The sequence below is a fragment of the Triticum dicoccoides genome, chromosome 1A (genome assembly GCF_002162155.2).
Source record: "Triticum dicoccoides isolate Atlit2015 ecotype Zavitan chromosome 1A, WEW_v2.0, whole genome shotgun sequence".
In the NCBI taxonomy this organism is placed as follows: Eukaryota; Viridiplantae; Streptophyta; class Magnoliopsida; order Poales; family Poaceae; genus Triticum; species Triticum dicoccoides.
The window spans coordinates 97139347-97143698 of NC_041380.1; the positions used below are offsets into that span (position 1 = coordinate 97139347).

A 4352-nucleotide genomic window follows, 5' to 3' on the forward strand; every position below is an offset into this window, starting at 1 on the left:
ATTTGTACCCTTTTGATGATGGCAAGGGTCCAACATAATCAATTCCCCAAACATCAAAGAGCTCTACTTAAATAATTCCTTTTTGGGGCATCTCTTGCCTTTTTGAAATCTTTCCAGTTCTCTAACAAGGATCACAAGCTTCAATATAGGAATGTACATCCTTGAATAAAGTTGGCCAATAAAATCCTGCTTGCAAATTTTTTGCTTGAGTCTTTCGAGTACTTGCATGACCTCCATAAGGGGATGAATGGCAATGATAGATCACACTTTTAGTTTCACTTTCTGTCAAGGATCTTCGAACAATACCATTAGCACAATGCTTGAATAAGTAAGGTTCATCCCAAAACAAGTGCTTCATATCTGATAGGAATTTCTTCTTCTTCTTTTGATAACCAAAATCTGTAGGAACTTTGTTACAGACTAGATAATTAACTATATCTTCATACCATGGTGTATAGTTTTGTATACTAGTCACTTGCATAAGATTCCTCCCTGGTGAAACATCATTGATAGGTAAGGAGTATACTACATTGTTTTGCAATCTCGACAAGTGATCTGCCACAACATTTTCAGCTCCTTTCTTGTCCTTGATTTCCACATCAAATTCTTGAAGCAAGAGTATCCATCTAATTAATCTTGGCTTGGCTTCTTTCTTGCTGAGTAAATATCTTGTTGCAGCGTGGTCTGTGTAAACTACAAAATGAGATCCCACAAGATATTGCCTGAATTTGTCAGAGGCATACACTACTACCAACAACTCCTTTTCGGTGGTTGTGTAATTAGCTTGAGCATCATCAAGTGTTTTGCTAGCATAGTATATTACATGCAAATCTTTTCCTTTTCTTTGTCCAAGTACTGCACCTACAGCAAAGTCGCTTGCATCACACATTATCTCAAATGGTAATTCCCAGTCAGGGGGTTGGACTACTGGAGCAGTGACCAATGCTTCCTTCAGCAAGTTGAAGGATTTTTCACATTCTACATCAAAGTTGAACTTGACATCATTGTTTAGGAGATTAGTGAGGGGTTTGGCTATCTTGGAGAAATCCTTTATGAATCTTCTATAGAACCCAGCATGTCCCAAAAAGATCCTCACTCCCTTCAGATTTACAGGTGGTGGAAGTTTTGATATTACTTCAAATTTTGCTTGATCAACCTCAATTCCTCTTTTAGATACCAAATGTACCAAAATAATTCCTTCCCTAACGAGAAACTGACACTTCTCCCAGTTTAGGACTAGATTGTGTTCTGAACACCTCTGAAGAACTGCTGCCAGATTATTCAAGCAATCTTCATAACTTTTTCCAACGACTGTAATATCATCTATGAACACCTCCACTTTGATTCCTGTCATATCAGAGAATATAGAGAGTATAAACCTTTGAAAAGTTGGGGGTGCATTACAAAGTCCATAAGCTAGTCTTTTGTAAGAAAATGTTCCGTATGGGCAAGTGAAAGTTGTTTTATCTTGATCATCCGGGTGAATTGGGATTTGCAAGAATCCTGAATACCCATCTAAGCAGCAGAAATATTCATGCCCAGCAAGCCTTTCTAGCATTTGGTCAATAAAGGTAAAGGAAAATGGTCCTTCCTTGTTACTTCATTTAACTTTCTGAAGTCATTGACCATTCTCCACCCTGTGACAGTCCTACTAGGAATTGTTTGCCCTTGTTCATTTTCAATAACAGTTATTCCTCCCTTTTTGGGCACCATGTGAATGGGGCTCACCCACTCGTTGTTCAAAATTGGGTATATGATATCAGCAGAGAGCAATTTAAGAATCTCCTTTTTGACAACCTCTTGCAAATGGGGATTTAACCTTCTTTGACTTTCTCTAATTTGCACACTACTTTCTTTCAAGTAAATCCTATGAGAGCAGACAGCAGGATTTATCCCTTTCATATCATCAATCAAATATCCAATAACATCCTTGTACTTTTGCAAAACTACTTGAAGCCCTTTTATTTGCATTTCCATCAACTTGTCGTTTACGATAATTGTCCACTGGTTTTCATTGTCTAAGCATGCATACTTCAAACTTTCTGGAAGTAGTTTCATTTCTATTTGCCTTGGTTGCATCTTCTCTAATGGTCTTGCACTACTTTCCAATATGCTCACAGGTCTGATTTCCTCATATCTAATTTCACTACTGTCCTCGTCAACTACTTCACAACAATTACTTCCATACCTCTCTCCATAACCTTCTTCCACACATTTCTGTAATGTATCAATTCTGTAGCAGTGTTTTTCTCTTTGCGGAACATGTGTTGCATGCTTCATGTCAAACTCCACCTTTTCATTTCCAAACCTCAAGCTCAATTTAGCTTCTTGGACATCAATAAGTGCACCAGCTGTGGCCAAAAATGGTCTTCCAAGAATCACAACCTCACTCTTGTCCTCCATATCTAGCACTACAAAGTCAACCGGATAAGCAAACTTCCCAAATTTGATTGGAACATCCTCAAGAATTCCAACATGTCTCCTATATGTTCTGTCGGCTAACTGAAGAGTTTTGGATATTGGATTTAATTCTCCCAAGAACATCCTTTTGCTAACTGAATGTGGTAACACACTAACACTTGGTCCCAAGTCACACAGAGCACTGTAAGTTTTGTTTCCAATCACACATGGTACACAAAAACTTCTTGGATCATCCAATTTTTCAGGCATGGAATTCTGAATTATTAAACTATATTCCTTTGATAGAGTTACAACTTCTGGCTCAGACATGCTTCTTTTCTTTGTTAATAATTCCTTGAAATATTTAGCATACATCGGGACATGCAAGACAGCTTCAAGAATAGGAATAGTAATCTGAACTCCTTTCATAGTTCCCAAAAATTTGGCAAATTGCATGTCATCTTTGGGTTTGCTGAACCTCTCAGGAAAGGGAATGTTATTGGTTGTTATTGCTTCCTCTAGCAAAGGCTCAGCTCTTGTTTGAAAACCAGGAAATTCGACTTCAGTTTCAATTCGGTAATCAACTTCTTTCTCCTTTATTTTCTCTGATGATGTTGAATGTGGAGTTCCAGATGAACTTGGCCTCATAGCAGGAGGCACATATGTCTTCGGAATATGAAGTAATGGTCCTATCATAACTCCACTCCTTGCAGTCACTGCATCAACTGAAGATATTGCCCCACAGTGAGCTTTCGGGTTCGGAATTGGTTTAGTAGGCAGCCTTGCTTCATTTTCTCCCACCATACTATCCATTTTGCTCACAAGCATCTTAACAGAATCTTTTAAGCCATTAACTTCATTTGTCATCTTGTTCATCAATTCCAACTGCATCTTCATGATTTCCTCCATTCCATTTGACTGAACATTTTGTTGTTCATTCTGCCTCAGCATTTGAAATTGACTTGGATGATTTGGTGGTCGATTTCCTTGTATTGTCGATCCACTTGCATATGACTGATTGTTCTTGTACGACAAGTTTGGATGGTTCCTCCAAGAAGGATTGTAGCTGTTTGAGAATGGACCTTGACTTTGGGCATAGTTACTTCTGAAACCAATGATCCAATTGCTGAATAGAAGGTACATTATGTTGAAGGATGACCTGCTTGGCCACATACATCACACATTTGAGGCACACTTACTGAAGCTACAGATGTACTGATGCAATTTGACATGATACTATCCATCTTCTTTTTCAAGATGTCAATCTGAGCCGCCATGCTATCATTTGCAGACACATTATACACACCAGGATGTGGTGGTGCTATTGCTCTTTCACTTGACCATTGGAAATGATGAGACGCCATACTTCCAATCAATGCAAATGCTTCATCAAGGGTTTTGTTCATGATTCCTCCTCCAGTAGCAGAATTGACAAAAGCTCTGGTCTGAGTGGACAATCCTTTGTAAAAGGTTTGTAACACCAACCATCTTTCGAAACCATGATGAGGACACATTCTGATTAAAGAGTTGAATCTTGGCCATGCGTCATACAAACTTTCTCCATCATATTGAGTAAACCTTGTTAACTTGTCCCTGTATTCAGCAGTTTTTGTTGGTGGAAAGTATCTCTCAAGAAATGTCTGCAATAAAGTCTCCCAAGTATCCTTGAGATGTTTAGGCAATGAGTGAAGCCATACTCTTGCTCCATCTCTGAAGGAAAATGGGAATAGTGATAATCTGATAGCACTCGGTGAAACTCCATTTTGCTTGAGGGTGTTACAATACTCCAAGAAAGTCCTTATATGCTCATGTGGGTCTTCTAAAGCTGTTCCACCAAATTTGGACTGTTGTACCATGTTAATCAGAGTAGGCTTCAATTCAAAATTGTTTGCCTAAATAATTGGTTGCACCATTTCTCCTAGTATCCCATGATATCTTGGGATCCACAAGTC

The 4352-nt window shown here is 38.6% G+C and overlaps 1 non-coding gene across 1 annotated transcript; it reads left to right on the top strand.

The window, feature by feature from the left end:
* Positions 1 to 3894: 3894 nt before the first annotated feature.
* On the top strand, positions 3895 to 4001 carry LOC119295981. Its single transcript, XR_005144588.1, has one exon. It is a non-coding gene; the product is annotated as a small nucleolar RNA R71 (small nucleolar RNA).
* Positions 4002 to 4352: the final 351 nt, after the last annotated feature.